This window comes from Notolabrus celidotus, chromosome 20 (assembly GCF_009762535.1).
Source record: "Notolabrus celidotus isolate fNotCel1 chromosome 20, fNotCel1.pri, whole genome shotgun sequence".
Lineage (NCBI taxonomy): Eukaryota > Metazoa > Chordata > Actinopteri > Labriformes > Labridae > Notolabrus > Notolabrus celidotus.
The window spans coordinates 8367377-8384783 of NC_048291.1; positions in this window are offsets into that span (position 1 = coordinate 8367377).

Here is a 17407-nt window from a genome sequence, read left to right on the forward strand (position 1 = left end):
TATAAACAATAAAATATATATTTATTTTGTTTATTGTTTACAAGAAAAACTAACACAAGTAGATTCTTGACAGTTTCAATATGTCAGATCTCAACATTGTCGGTATCAAAGTCAACAAATAACAGAGAATGTGTTCAAAACTGAGCAAAAAATAAATAAACCTGGCTGTGACTGTTCTAAAAGAAATTGCACTTGAAGACTTACATACATTCAAACCCCTGACCAAATGTTTAAATTCTTAACTTGTTTGATATGAAATATTTATTATTTCCCTGTTGAAAGAGCTAACGGACATTACCAATTCATCACTTATTTGCAGTACCAAGTAGTGGACAACAGCTGCTGTGATCACTGGCATAAATCTTCCACCAGGTGGGAGCAAAACTCAACAAAACTCAATTTCTGTTTCTCGTCTCTTCTTGTAACTCCCAGTGAGAGTTCACCACAGATGTATCTTTGAAGGGCTTAAGAAAGACAATCTGACTGTATGCAGGTCCAGTTCGATGAATATATGATTGATAGAGGGAATCATGATAAAATGTATGTTATTTTGATCTGAAAGTCAGACCCATGGATCTTATTTTCATCACTTGGCACAATGAAGAAGGTTTTTCCCTTTATTTATCTGCAGTTCAAACCAAATATTAAGCACAGTTCAGACATGAACTTCATAATATTATAGTTCAGTGCATGAAAAATCTTCAGAAGGAGAAAGAAATGAGGTTTCTGCTTAACATAAGTACTTTAACATTTAAAAAATTGAAATCCAGTCTGATCCAGAAATATTCCACCACTAAATCTACTTAGGAATCAAACAAAGTTGGCTGTTAAGAGCATATTAAACCATTCTTTTGTTAGTATTCAACAGAAAATGTGTATTTTTGAGATGCTGGATAAGTATACTAACATATCATTGAGCAGTAAACACTAATGGAATGATGAAGGACTCTCTGATCTTTCAAATTTGAAGCAAAACTGCTCCTTAAGGTCAGACTCTAACTGTGCTGAGTCAGGTCTGATGTGTCCGTACATCAGATATAATCTCAAGATCTAAAAGCAGGAACTCCAAGGACTACCTTGACATTTCACATTTGAGTCTGTTCTCTGTCTCCATCACACACCTGTCAGAAAGCTCACAGATTGAAAAGGGCCTTTGTGTCTGACTGTAATATCAATAGAGGAAGTCTAATCCATGCTTTGACAGATTCCTGTCAAAGAAGAATAACAGACAAAATCCAAAATGTCAAAGCATCCTTTTCATTTCTGTCTTTGCATGTTATCAGTCTCCACACTATGTGCAGGCTTTACTATCAGAAAGTAGTAAAAGGGCCGTCGTAATTTGAATTACTCAGAGAAGTATGGGATGAAACGTGTGGAGAAAAGATAGGTTTGAATGAAAACTATAATCATCAATGAGCATTTCCATTAATCAGAGCAGACGTGTGTTAATGTCTCTGCAGCGTCCTGATGATGCATCTGATTTGTCAAACCAAACTCCATTCATAAAACCAGACAGACCTGACAAAGCATGAATGTGTAGCTTTTAAATGTCTGCATCATGTTGTATTTATTTCAGCATCTTTTCCGAAGGTTCCTACAATGAAATCACAGCAAAAACTCTTACTTATGTTCTGCGACAGCTTGATTCCAGCTGATGTATGTCTTGCTAGATACAATAATTTCAAGCAGGTTTACATAAAAACTGAAAAAATTCTGCCCAGGTACTTGGCGCTTGTTTAGTTCTCTGTGGCCTTGTAGCACTCGTTTCTACGTTTCTTCCTGAAGTAGCAACACAGACTACAGCTGTCAGACGTTTTTCAATAATTAAGATTCAGTGTCCTTCCTCTGCACGCTGTCTTCTCTTATCTCATCAAAGATGGTGGGGCTAAAATGTGCACTGTCCCTGCTGCCGCTCTCTCTCTGACAGGATGTCAGGGGGTTCAGGGTGCACATCAGGTGCAAGAAGCCGTAGAGTCCAGGCTGTGACCTTTGCTATGTCTTTCATCCTTTTCTAAGATTTGAGAAGAAGGCTGTTGTGCAAAATGTCTTTCTCTGGCTGCCAGACCTAAAAATAGAAAAAGAGAGCCCAGTCTGGTATCTTCCTTTTAGCTTTAAGCCGTATTAAAGCATGATTCTAGGGAAGATGAAGTTGGTGTCGACATGGGTACAGAGGGTATATGTCAATTGATTATGTACGGGATAGTGTATAGTGAATAGAGGGTTATACAAATGAGAATCCCAACAGAGCAGGTGCCAGAGTGAAGTGGAGGGGTCCCGTCTCACCCTGAAGGAATGCCAACTAAAACTATAAATGAGTTCACAACAAAGTAATGATTTTAAAGATGATTTTATTAATCTAATATCCTGTTAAAAGGACATTTCTTCCTTGCTGCTGTAACTAGCTAAATACTGCAAAGTGCTCTACTCATGGTGAATTAAGATGAGATAATACCAAATCTTATCCTGTGTTGATGTTGTGTCTTTGTTAATAATTTAACATTGAATACGGTCTAGACCTGCTATGTTTGTAAAAGCGCCTTGAGATAACTTTTGTTGGGATTTGGCGCTATACAAATAAAGATTGATTGGTGATTGATCAGCAAAAAAATAGTCGCTCCAATCGGAAATGCTTCCATGGAAACAGATTCTCGTTAGCCCACTTGAGGGATGAATTCACATTATACTGAAAATTACCATTGAAGGTAACTTTACAGAGGGTGAACAGGACTTCTGCAGGTATGTTTATGTTGCAGGACAGGATGTTGCTCCACTTTTCCCTCTCAGAGATGGTCTGGGTCCAGTAGGTCCTCAGGGTGCTCTCACATCTGTGCCCGCTAACTGTCATTATTTCCCCACTCTCAACATCAGCCTGAAACGGACACTAGGGTTTTTGCCACAGTGTCAACAGGCAGATGTGAAATTAGCTAGAATCCTTTCGGTGGGTTGATTTGAAATGACGTGTGTGAGATCGCTATTAATGTTGAGAATTAATCACTGTTGAAATGAGGTTTTGACCAATCGGAATCAAGTATGTACCACACCTGGGTGAGAGAGACCGAAAAAAAGTTTATTATCTTGAAAAAGTTAATGAAAAAATGTATAGGTTAACATCTGGGCATTCATCTTCTAGGAAGGACAGAACAACAACTCTCAGGTGGAGCCTTAAGATGTTTTACAGCAGACAGATGGTTCACAAAAGTAATATGTTCTTCAAATTTCTTGAATTAATCAATTAACCAAAGATATTTATACAGACCTTTTAAAACAGCCACAGCTCAACAACAAAGAGCTTCCCTGGCTTCATTTTTCAAAGGAAAATGACCTTAAGATGAGTGTGGGAAGAAAAACAAAATTAGGGACCATTATGAGAAAAAGAAAACACCGACGCAGTTTCCAGGATGTCTATGGAGGGATATAAACCTCCTTGTATTAGGGTATTTTTTTAAGACTGCAAAAGGGCAATCACCTCTAATATTGAGTTTGGATTACAGGATGGCATGGAGACCAGGTTAGAAGCCTAGGGGACCTTGTGGTGGTGTAAGGCAATATAAGCATTTAAAAACAAACACAGATACCTAAAGTGAAGCCAGTAAATTAAGACTTTGACCAATATTGTTCCTCAAATCTGGAGCCCTTAAGAAGCCAGGCCTCAGCACTTATGATAAGTTTCAGGCAAACAAAGACATAAAAGGATGTGCTCATTTTTCTATGTAGAAATGATTAAAGCTGAAAGGGTTCTTACCTTTTTTTCAAATCGAAAATATGGCCTTGATCACACCAAAGTGTTTTGCATTGGTCTTAAGATAGGTGGACAATTGATCTGTTGAATAAAAAAGGATCAGTCACATGAAATCTGAGGGGAGGGAATTATAAGATATACAGGTCTCTTAGGCAAGTAAAGTTCGGCGGTAGATAGAGTTGTGTATCATCAGCATACGACATGCATCTCCTTTGTATTCAAAGGGAAGCATGCAGATGAAGAAGTTCAGCCTTGAGGCATTCTACATAACAATGACTGGAGAGGAGGGATAATTGCTGAATGAAGCTCTGTATAAGCGCAAGCAGGAAAACTCTTCTATAGACATCCATTTAATTAGTCATTCAATCATCATTCAGTCATGTGTCTTTCTCTTTCCATCTCCTCCCGCTTTTCACTATGAGCATTCACTTTTTATACATTCCCCAATCAGGTTTTGCCACAGCCCTTATCAACCAATCATCCGGCCGCTGCCAATCTTTAATCTGTTCCACTCCTTGCCAGTAGTGTTCGGGGTTTAGTTCTTCAGATGTCCTTCACCAGCACCACCACCAGTGTTTAGACTACACCCTATCCTGCAGTTGGCCGCAATCACATCACAACGTTATGTTTAACATCCTGCTCTACATCTTGTGAAGTATTCTCTCATAAATAAGTCTGACCTGTTTGAAACTGTTCCTCAGGCAGTGCCCTGGTCCTTTAATTTACTGCAACAAGTTCACAGTTTTCACGTTACTGGAAATGCAGCTGATGCCATCTTGTGGCACATGAATGTTACTGCAAAATACAGTTTGCTGTCAGTATCAATGTAGGCAAGAATCCATGATGTGTTTAACAACATTTAATGGAATAGGTACATATCAACTTTTAAAGGTGACATATCATGCAAAATGGACTTTTTAATGGTTCTCTACCTGAAATATGTGTCCCTGGCATGTCTACAAACCCCCCGAGAATGAAAAAAATCCATTCTGCCCCTGTTCTGATTTCTACACCTTTCTGTAAATGTGTGTGAAACGAGCCGTTTCAGACTTCCGTGTTTTTGTTACGTCATAACAATATCCGGTCTGTCACGGAGTCAGAGCTCGGAGCTTGTTCAGCCCATAGACTGTATAAAATAATACTGAACCCTTCCTCCGTTTTTCATTACCTGCACACGTGTGCTAACAAGGAGCTTAGGAGGGAGGCATGCTAGTTGTAGGCTGTCTTAATAAACACAAAGGTCGGTTTTACTCCCCACGTCTGCAGATTTGAAGATCTAGTGGATGATTTTTATTTATCATGGAAAAGTGCTAGCGCTAGTTAGCATAGCCACATAGCTACATGTTTGTAGCTGTAGCTGTGTACCAAGACACACGTCAACATACTGACAAATAAAACAACAAGAAACACAGAATCTGTGACCAATGGTTCAGAAAGGTCCTGCTGCCTTTCTGGCAGAGGTCAGATTTACTCCCCACGTCTGCAGATTTGAAGATCTAGTGGATGATTTTTATTTATCATGGAAAAGTGCTAGCTCTAGTTACCATAGCCACATAGCTACATGTTCGTAGCTGTGTACCAAGACACACGTCGACAAACTGACAAATAAAACAACAAGAAACACTGAATCTGTGACCAATCGTTCAGAAAGGTCCTGCTGCAGGCGCCTCTCCGTCAGGATCAGATTCTGGATCAGATTTAGAGGGTTGAAGTAACGCGGGTCTGTGAGCAGCCAACAAGTAAACATTAGATCAATGTGCTGGAGAGCTGAGGGCACATCCACTTCCTGAGGGGGCATGGTCAGAGAGAAAACCGACAGTTCTGAACAGGGCTGAAGAAGAGGGTTCTTCAGGCATGCCGAAATCTGATTTCAAAGTGTTTTTTTGAGCATAAACTTTAAAGACATGTTTTGGGGACCTCTTAGACCAATATATTTTGATGAAAAAAACGTGATATGTCAGCTTTAAATAGGTGAAGATAAGAATTTCAACATTTTGACCAATATACTTAAACATATTGTGATAGCATAAGATGACATCAGCTTTTGGCTCGAAGAAGCAAGAGGATACAGCCCCACAAAGCCTCCTTTTGAAAAAAAAATCTGAAGAAAAAAAAGATGTGTATCATTAAAAAAGTAACCCTGCAAAACTACCCAGCCCTGCAAATACCAAGGCCTTTTAAAACTTTGAAGATTTCATGATCTTAAATGTAATTGCGGTTCCAGTCTAGCACTGTAGAAGATGTAGATGAATAAAAGAAGTCAAAGTAAATAAGAGAAAATTATATGTGAAATGCGGTGACTGACACCTCCGCACCTCTGACCAACGTTGAGAGAAATATACGCTTCAATTTCAAGTCTGAAAGCCAGATTCAGCATCCTTTATTCAAGCAGATGATTATTTTTGTATGTGCGTCATTAAAAAGTGAGCAGTCTACCTCATATTAAGAGGGCTTTAATAATGCCTGTATACTCCTCCACAGTCTCATCTATCTATCTATCTATCTATCTATCTATCTATCTATCTATCTATCTATCTATCTATCTATCTATCTATCTATCTATCTATCTATCTATCTATCTATCTATCTATCTATCTATCTATCTATCTTATAAATGCATGGTTTTGAGATCTATTTGGCATGTTCTTGTTTTGTTTTCGCCTCTCTTTGCAACACTGTAGTTACAGATCCGACAGACGCTTCCAGCTGACAGTGTCCTGTGTTCAGTCTGCAGATAGAGCTCAGTGAAAAGAGAATCTTCTAATTTGTGCTGAAAAAAAACAGCAGATGTTGAAATGTCTGGCATGTATGTCATCCGCCTTCTGTTGTTCTGTCCTCTCTCCCTGAGGACCAGATTAGAAAGACAGAAAAATTGGGTTTCTGGGTAAAAAGAGTTGTCAAAATTCATCAAACTGTGTTTCTTTCTAATTTCTGAGGAATATAACTTTATAAATGTGCCAATTAGCATTACCAGTGTAGTTGTGGAAATGAATTTAAGGACATGCATCACCAGTCATTATCAGGGAAAACCACAGACTGTTTAAAACATGCATGCAGTCTCGGTGACATCACTTTGTGGTTTATGAAAAGGCATTTTGAAATCAAGTCATTGCAGTCCATCCATCCATTTTCATCCGCTTATCCAAGATTGGGTTGTGGGGGCAGCAGTCTAAGCAAATCAACCCAGACATCACTCTCTCAGCAACATGAAAGCTCATCTTGGGGGATCCAGAGGAGTTCCAACCGTTAGAACACCATAGCAGGGGCGATGTTGAAATGCTGACTTAGCCTACCCTTTGGGCAAAGAGGTGGAGTTGAGGCAGGAGTTTGGCCTCCTGGCAAACAGCTGCAGAAGCATTGGATGCCAACCTGTCAATCAGGTCATCCCCGCCCCAATTTATCAATCAATCAATCATTCTTTATTTGTATAGCGCCAAATCACAACATACGTTATCTCAAGATGCTTTTTGCAAACATAGGAGGTCTAGACCGTACTCTATGTTAAATTATTAACAAAGACCCGACATCAAGACAGGATAAGATCCAGTCCCATCTTACAGGCAGGACTCAGTCTGATCTCATCTTAATCCACTTTGCAGCATTTATCAAGTTACAGTGGCAAGGAAAAACTTACTTTAACAGGCAGAAACCTCCAGCAGAACATGGCTCGTTAGACAGCCATCTGCCACAGCCAAGTTTGGGTTGGATAGAGGGATAGAGGAGATTACATAAGAGAGATGAAAGTGATGAGATAGTTAGCAGTAGTAGTAGAAGTAGCTGTTGCCGCTGGAGTCCGGAATGCCTGTAGCAGCTGGAGTTTGGAACGTCCAGAGCAGCAGCAGGCTGTCTACAGCAGCAACTCAGAGACAATGGAGCTCAGGGACTGTGCCAGTTCCCCCCGCAGTCTAAGCCTATAGCAGAACAACAAAGAGCTGGTCCAAGCCTGAGCTAGCTCTAACTATAAGCTTTATCAAAACGGAAAGTTTGAAGCCTAATCTTAAAAGTAGAGAGGGTGTCTGCCTCCTGGACCCTGACGAATATATATATGTCTAATTTGCAAAACATGTAGCCCTTATATCTTCAAATCTTATATCAAATTTCACTAACCACACAGTGTGAACAAATATGACAACACAGAATAAGGCCATTTTGAAGGATTGTTCATCACAGAACATTATAGAAAGAGTTGGGATCACAAGCATGTTAAAAACATGTTCTGAGAGTAAATACTGCTTGTGTCCATTAGGTGGCGCTATTCATATGACAAACATTTGTATATAGATGAGATCAGGCTGGGTCCATGATGAAACATGTCAAATTTGGAAGAGATCGGGTATTGTATGTAAATGTCAGTACCATGTATTTCCTGTGGGTGGCGCTATGGCTGTAGTAGATAAATGAGTCCATAGGTGTGTTGAGGGATGGACCCTGGTCATGTGTATGTAACTTCCAACAAATTGAACACTGTATGAAGGAGCTATAAGTATTTCCTGTTTAATGGCGAGACATCAGAGTTTGAGGAGTTGCCACGCCAACATCCATTGACTTAGGAGGATGACCTTTGGCAAATGTTCATCTCCAGTGTGACAACAACATTGTGAACGAAGCAGGAGTTGATTGGATAAAAACTGTAGGACATGTGATTTTCTGCTGCCAGTAGGGGGCGCTATATGATATTGGTGAATATTTGCCTATAGAGGCGTTCAGGCTGGGGCACTTATCATGCATTACCGGCCTGGGCCTCATCCATTATTGCATATGAGAGATATTTTGAGATATTTTCAAAATGTCCTCCAAATGTAGCGAGATGCCACGCCCACACCAATTGACTTAGAGAAATTCTGTCTGATAACTTTTGATCTTCAATGTGTCTACTTCAAAATGTTCATGGTTGAGAGTTGATCGGAGCAAAATTGTAGGAGGAGTTTAAGTAAATACGTAATCTTGCGAATCGGGTGAAATCAAAATGGCCGACTTCCTGTTGGGATTTCACCACGACGTCAAGAAGATTTTTTGTAGGTCTTGGCATGATACCTTTCCAAAAAAAAATTCATGCACGTATGTTGAACCCGATAATGGGGCTGGCCTTTTGGAATTTGCAACTTGAAGGGGGCGCCGTTTAGCCATTTTTGGGAATTTTTTTTCGGGACCCCAAAAATATTGAATTTTTCACCAGGCCTGGTGCATGTGCAACTTTTGGGGACTTTTGGGCCGCGTTAAGGCAAGCAAATTGGGGATTCAAAAGTCTGGAGAAAGAAGAAAGAAGAAACAAACAAACAAACAAATAATAATTGTTGCCTTGTATATTAACATGTATATTTACAGAGAGTATTGATCCAACAGGTATGACACTGTTATGGTTTAGTGTTCATCAGAGTGACAGCCTGGGGGAAGAAACTGTTCTTATGGCGGGTTGTTTTGGTGCACAGTGATCTGTAGCACCTGTCGGAGGGGAGGAGTTTGAAAAATTTGTGTCCAGGGTGTGAGGGGTCAGCGGTGATGCTACCTGCCCGTTTCCTGGCCTGGGATCGGTACAAGTCCTGGATGGGGGGCAGGTCGACACCGATGATAGATATAAGATATGGACGTAGTATCCGTGACGTCACCCATCTGTTTCTGAAGCACTGTTTTGAGGGCAAATCAGCGGCGGGAGCAATATTGCTGCTGTCGAGCGATTGTGACATAAAGAGGCGGGCTTTGAGCCTTATAGGCAACAGCTACAGTGTTCCCGCCTGTCAATCAAGTCAGCTGGGCCTCTCATTGGAAGACGCGTAATCTCAATATCTTCGAAACTGCCGCGTTAGAAAAAAATTCACCCCCGTACAGTGTGTGCCAATCGAGAAATTAGCTATTCAGACGAAACTCATTTTTTGTACCAGGCTGAAAACATGTTTATTTCTGCTGTAAAGATCGTCTTTTTTGAATTGGTGTGTATTAGGTTTCCGGTAATTCCCGAGCTAGCCTCAAGCGGATCCTCGATGAACTGCAGTTTTTAGCACTCCCGCATTGGACTCATAGTTTTAGACCGGAGGTTGACGCATGGCTTAAGAGTCGGCCTCAAGTGGACACTTAAGGGACTGCAATTTGTTGCACTTCTGCACTAGCTTCATGTTTGAAGACCAGCAGTTGCTGCTTGATAATAAATAATATTGTAGAGCAAAAAAAGGGAATTAACCAAGTCAATTTCAACACACATTTTCCTCTCATAGGAACAAATTTATGAATGTAAAATTGAATATGCTTGATTTTTGTGTGATATATCTTTAGATGTTTTCCAGGCATTAAGGAGTAAGAGGCTGGCACTGAAGAAAACCATTTATGGAGCTTAAGCCTCCAGATTTTCTCTCAGTCCACAGATCTTGTTTTGTGGAAAGCTGTGGGAGGGATTCTGTGTCCTGATTCTGGTGGCACCCGATTCTAGTGTCCAAATGGTACAGGGTTCGGCCTGGATGAAGCACTACAAGATGACATCTCGCTAGAATCTTGAGGGACTACGTGTTTGTTGATGTCTGATTTAAGGCAAGCAGCGTTCAAGATGCAGAAAATGTTCAGAGTTGAATAATTGAAAGCTGCTGAAATAAGAGCTGATGATATTTGTAACTGATTTCTTATTAACCTACAAAAAATCAAACAAAGAATATTCTATGTTTTCTAAGGCGGGACACTGGACTGATGTTACTACTACGAGTAAAGTTAGGTTGCTAGGATACAATGGCAGGCTGGAGTGAGATGGGGGAGTGTGTGTGTGTGTGTGTGTGTGTGTGTGTGTGCAGAATGAGATGGTACTGCAGCTGAATGCTTATCAGATATCTAGGAAAGAGTGTAACAGAAGGAGGAAGCAGAAGACAAAAATAGGAAGATAAAAAAGATGAAAACGGAGGCAGAAAACAGTCATGGAGGGAGAGATAGAGAGAGAAGAAGAGGGGGAGTGCTGTGAAGATTTCTCCAGAGAGAAGAGAGGGAGTATAGGTAAGAGAATAGGGAGTAGAGAAGAGAAAGCGTGTGTGTGTGTGTGTGTGTGTGTGTGTGTGTGTGTGTGTGTGTGTGTGTGTGTGTGTGTGTGTGTGTGTGTGTGTGTGTGTGTGTGAAGCTGGAGGTGTGTGGAAAACTCCAGGGAGCGAGGGAGGAAGACACATGTAGGAGGAGAGAAGATGAGAAAGCAAAAGGGAACTGTGAGAGAGCGACGGAGAAGCCCTACATGGACACCTGAATGTTACACTCATACTGTTTGTAAGCGATGAACATGTGACGTCCGGACATGTTTGTGCTGAAATACAAATCTGCTCCTGTTCACCCATAACAGCATCAAAAGCATTTCTGTATTTATAAACCAGAGCCCTATTTTTTTTTTTCTTTTTACACATTCTGGAGTTTGTTTGACTTGAATGTAAAGTTTCTGACTTGCTCTGGTGGATTGCTTCAGCTTGCAGCAGTGAATCAGGCTGTAATGGCTGAAACATAATTCTATAGGGAAATGCTCCCCACCAAAGAGTGTCCTCCAGAAGTCCTTCTTTATTGGTTACTGACAAGGTCAGACACACTGTAGTTGGCTCATGCTGTTTTAAATTTGCAAAAGGAATAAATTCGACTTGATGTGACTCAAACCCTGTGTGTTGAATCCAGCATGACACTTTTTAGTTGTCCATCGAGCTCACTTTGTCGATGGCTCTTTTTGTCCTTTCCTGTCGCTGGTCTCCTTCCTCACATACATCAGGTCTGCCATACTAACAGCAAAAACCGATTGGTGTTATAGCACAACTGTTGGATCGTGGGGCTATTTCACCATTTCATACGGGTATGTGTTTGAAATTTAAAGCCTCTGGGAACTTCACAGCCAAATTCCACCACATCCGAGTCCGGTCACTTCTCCGATCCGTCATGGCACCGGATCTGAAAGGTTTCTATTCTAATCAATGTGATAACTCCCACTGGATCCGCTCCATTAAGTTCCGGCTGCGTCTCTGAACCAGCAGGTCGGAACGCAACGGGCCAGATACCCAAGACTTCTATTTCTGCCGGATGACAGAGCACGACGCATCAATCCAGCACAGAGCAGATGGAGTGGGACAGGAAGTTAGGCCTCAAAAACAAAATAAAAACATCTGGTTAATTTTCAGAATAAAACACTCCTTGTTATCGTTACATCATTTTTAACTTAACTATGACAACAAAATGTCATTTTGAGCGGAGCCAGGCCTGGAGTCAATAGGTCAGAGGTTTTCAGAGGACCATAAAGACAACATGGATGAGGAGAGGAGGAGGAGAATCCTTGATTCAGTGATTGCTGTGGGAAAACCTCGGTCACATGACTCCAGTAGTCCGGCGGTCCTTCCCGGTGCTGGGTTCCGAAAATGCAATTACTGGGTGTTGACGGATGAGAGAGCACAGAGCCGGACTGCAGCGGATTGGAGACGGACTGGACATGGATCTGGTGGAAGTCCTGTGTCAGACCATTTCTCAGGACTGTGTGGGCGTGGACACTAACTCTTTGATTGACACATCAAGAGAGTGTTCAAAGCCGGCATGTTGAAGCTGTCTAACTCCGAATCTAAAGAGATAAAAACGCCAGAATCTGAAAATGATTTATTTGAAATGGTCTCTGAGTGCTGAGTTACCAAATACTTATATTAGTTATTACTTTTAATGGGATGTATTTTTCACATTCGGGCCTCAGGAAAGTGTGATGTGCAGAGCAGCGGAGGCCGAAGTGCAGGAAGTCAGGACACGACTCTGGGTGTTAGATGGAGCTGTTTGGCTAAACCCTGAGCAGTCTGGGGAAAGTTAGTGAACCGGTCCTGGGGAAATGAGCCAAGCACATTAGAGACTGCTTAAACCAGTCAACCATGGATTAACTAAACCACGCCCCAAAGTTTCCACAAATCCACCGCAGTTGGAAAATAGAAGAATGAAAACAAGCTGTCATCTTCACAGGTGGAAGTGCAGCCATGGACACAAGAGAACAGTGGCGCAAAGAGCAGGGAGATAGCTATATAAACAGGCAATACAACAGGTGTTTGCTCAAATGTCAGGAGACGGACTGAGCAAGAGGGGAGTAGTTTTGTTGAACACATGTGGGCTCGACTTAGTATTTCATGTATAATTGGTTAGATATTCATTTCATCATAATTATCCAAGTTAGCCCTGCCCACTTTAACCTAGTGTCAGAACGTTATCAAAAACTTAATAAATAACTTTAAAAATATTTCAAAAATAGAATAAAGTTGGGGTGGCGTTGGCCTAGCAGTCTAAGTGTGTGCCCCATATACGGAGGCTATAGCCCTCGTCACAGAGGTCACAGGTTTTGATTCCAGCTTTGAACATTTGCTACATGTCCTCCCCCACTCTCTGCTCCCCACATTTCCTGTCTCTCTTCAGCTGCCTTGTCCATTTAGGCAAAAGTGCCACCAAATCCCCTAAAAAAAAAAAAAAAAGAATAAAGTTCAGTAAAATTTGTATATATATAATGGTATTTACATATGACTTTAAATATCATAGTTACCAGAGGCTTTAAAACCCCTGCTGATCTCCCACACATGGAGCGCCACCTATAAGCTAGTTTCCATAGTCATCCTCCATATCAGCTGATCCTCAACATCCTCATTTGGCAGTCTATTTAAGCTGCAAGTCTCCCGGTCACTGCCTCTGCTTTGTAAGTGCTCCTGCTGTCCTGCTCAGTGCTGTGTGCAAACTTCGTACCCACCTCTTCCCCGGCATCCACATGTGGGCTCCGAGGGGGGTTAGTCCCATCTCATTACTCCTAAATGTCTGCATTTAAATATTCTACGAGGAGTAATGAGGTTCGGAGCCCATACGCCAAACACAAGACTGTATGCTGCAATAAACTTTATCTTAAGTAAACGTGAGTTGTCTGACTGAACTCTACTCGTGCATTACAACTAGGACTAATTCCTGTATTTGCCCTGAATAATTGAACATGAACTTTGTAGAACAACGTGTCCGAGGGAAACTGGACCAATTAGCTCTGAGGCTCATTGAAAGTACCCCCTAGGGCAGGGTACAACTTTTGTGTTTAAGTCACTGAAATAAAAAAATTCCAACAAGCGTTCTCCCTTCTCGCAGCACTTAGCCAGATGTTGGGAGATGAGAAAGTTCTCTCTTGCTTTCTCGTTACATAACTGTTTCCACTGCTTGTTATTTGTAGAACGGAGTTCAACACAATCAATGCCTTCAAGGAGAGACCGTACAAAGCACTGGGACTCTTTTTTTGTGTGTGAAGACTACAAAGATGCAGTTGCTGTTGAAATTTATCCCAGAGGTGTTGGATGGGGTTGAAGTCTGGGTTTTGTGCAAGCTAGTCAAGTTTCTTTTTACACAAAATTCACAGAAAAACAGGAAAGGACATTTTCCCAGCTGCTGCTTTCAAGTGGGAATGACATGATTAGCATTTCAATTTCTTATAATTAAAACAAGACAAGACTAAAAGTATAAAAGGTACATGAACAAGGATGCCTGCAGGACAAAAAGTGACAGATAGACATCTTATATGTGAACAGAACTGTGCCATAAGGAAACAGTGTGAGAGATATGGAGGGGCATGAAAGGTAAGAACGGAGAGAGATATATAGAGCCAGACACAGACCTAAGCAGAGAAGCTTGTAACCTGAGGGCAGAGCAGAGTTTGATATTCCCAAGGCTACTATTGTGATAGACACGGAACTAAACCAGACAGTGGCTGCTTAGCACTCTGCATCAGACCCTCTTTAAACTGACAAAATACAGCCCAGTGGAGAGCTGAATGGATGGATGTCACACACAAAGACACACACTCACATACACACACAGGCAGGGAAAATAGACTGGCACATGTACGCCTCCACTCGCAGACTCTTCTTCGCAGCTCTGAATCTCTGATGAGGATAAATATTTGATAAGGAACGCCTCGTGAGTTGAATTTGCAGACAAATCACGTCTCCTGTTGTGTCCTCTGAAAAAGATGCACACACTCCTATACAGAGGATGTAGGTCAAATACAGTGAAACTTCTTCAGGCGTCTTGCAGCTGAGGATGGACCTCTCCGTTTGGCTCCAGACCTCTCTGCTGGGAAGACAGTGATGGGAACATAGGGCTGAATCTCAATTCTTTACATTGCTCTCTTCTCACTGGCAGAGTGTTCGACAGTGCTCGTTGATTGGTTTGATCTTTTTGAATAATATTACATTGAGGGGGGAATTCACTAAGAATGGATGGAGGCCGTTAATAGAAGAATCATTTGCCCCTGCTACCTGCTCCGTCTCAAGGTCCAATTCACAGAGCATATTGCACTAATGATAATTGAGCACCCACAGTGTTCTGCAGCTCTGTGCAGTTCACTGCAGTTGGACTATTTGTGATTGAAATGAGCATCTTCACTCTCCTGAGCTGTGCACTCTCATCCAGACGGGGTAAAATTCTATCCTCATGTAAATGATGAGCTGAATAGAGAGAGACACTTCTCACCATTTCATTGTGAAGTCAAATAATATCAAATGTGGCACGAGTTTCACAGTTTATATCCACCCGTGATCACTGAAAAGTTTGAGCGTCACTACACTTATAAATATTACTGCACAACTCCTGTCAACTCTCAGCAGACAATGAAAATGTAACTCTCTTTGCACCAGGGGTGGGAATCAAAAACTGGATCCAACTTACAACCAGTTCCAATTGATCAATTCCATCGGAATTGTACACCTCAAATGTTATCTATTCTTCATAACGATTCATTTCCTGGCATGACTTCCCGTCACGTCGCGATACGTTACATTACGCCACACACTGTGACGCAGAACTCCTTCGACCACGAGGGAAGATGATTGAAAATTGAGAGTATTTTCCTGTGTGGGAAGACTGTGTAGAATTACTTTTTTCCCCTCAAAAAAATACTCAGGAATCGTTAGGAGAATTGATAAGGAATTGGATTGATAAGCAGAATCAACAATGGCATTGACATTGATAAAATCTTATCAATTCCCACCCCTACTTTGCACAGGTTTAGCTGGCAATCCTTTAATGGATCAGGCTCAGAGTGTAGTCAAGACTTGGTCATATATGAATCAAAATAGATTAATCGTTTAATCACAATATGTGGTGAAGAGTGGCAACTGCTGGGGCGCCATTGGCCTAGCACGCTCCATCTACGGAGGCCATGGTCCTCGTCATAGCAGTCGTGGATTCAACTCCTGGCCTTGACCATCTAGTAGTACCTGCATAAGCATGTAGGGAGCAGTACCGAGTATAGAAATAAACACTTACACAGTATAGAAATAAACACTTACCCCTTCTGGGTAAAAGCTCAAGCAGAAAGGTTAAGACAACATCATAGAAAGATTGAAAGCATGACCAATAAGGTAACCTCCTTTTGGCCTTGTTGTCCCATGATGGTTGACCTGTAACAATGCTTATGTCCTCTGTTGGATAGATAAACAAGTACACACACACGCCCTGTAGAAATAATTGTGTAGGTGACTATAGGCAGCCTTGCATAAGCTCCTTTAAATTGCGAATGCACACTCTTTTTTTTTTTTTTCTGTTTGCGTTATTTATTTATTTATTTTTTAAAGTAAAGAGTTCAGCCATCAGAATAAGGAATGGTGCATAGGGATGTTTTATATAACTTTTCTATCCCTATGTTTTCCTAGATCTAGGATGATGTGTATATTACATCATCTTGGTATCCAGGCCATCCCAAGGAGGGAAATGCCTTCCAAGTATGTAAGCTATACTTGAATGTGTTATTTACTTTTACCGGCAGTCAGAACCAAGACAGCCTGTCAACATTTCCAAACAGCAGACTATGCAAGAGCACCTGCAGCCTAAGACATGTCCCAGTTTCATTGTTTTACAGTGCGGCGCTCCATCCAACAAATCAGATATAGAACTATTTTTGACTTCAAATTTCTGTGCTTGAAGTTGATCCTGCAAATTTCCGCTTAAATTATACAGGAATGAGGAGCCAGCGCAGTGGATTAATCAGCTTACTGTGCATTGATCTGTTCCATTTTTTCTAGCACGCTATCAAAACTCATCTTATACTGATGTTATAAGGGGGAAGATTCAGTTTCGTAACAGCTGTGAGTGTGACTCAGACAGTGCTGTTTAGAGCTATCAGTTACATAAAGTGGGTTTTCCTTTGGGTTTATAGGTAGCCTTCCAGGGCAGCAGTCCTCCTCTGTTGTAATGGGACATGCTTATGCAACCTGGACAAAAGTTGCTGCTAGCTTTGTACACGGCAGCAGATGTTTGAAGATTTTGTCCCTTTTAATTTTTTTTTGTGAATTTTTGCAAGCTATTAGCCTTTTTGCAAGCTCTGCAATCAATCTATGTAACCAAAGCTGTGTTGGTTACACTGCAAATAATTAGGCACTTGCCAAGATTTTAATTCTTAAATTGAGACATGTTAGATTGTTTTAAGTCATTTACTTGTTTTTTAACTTTGTATGAATGGTTGAATATTAAATTGATTATGAACATGTCTTTTTGCCTCAATTAGTCAGGGGATCTTAAATTGAGTGAATGACTGTTAAAATAAGCTACATTGGCTAACTCCCCTAAAGTCTCATCAAAATTAAACTTGTTTCAAGATTGAGTAACAACTTCAAGTTGCTTGATTTAACAATAACACATAAGGCATCTATTCAAGACACAATTCAACTTTTATCTTATTGATTG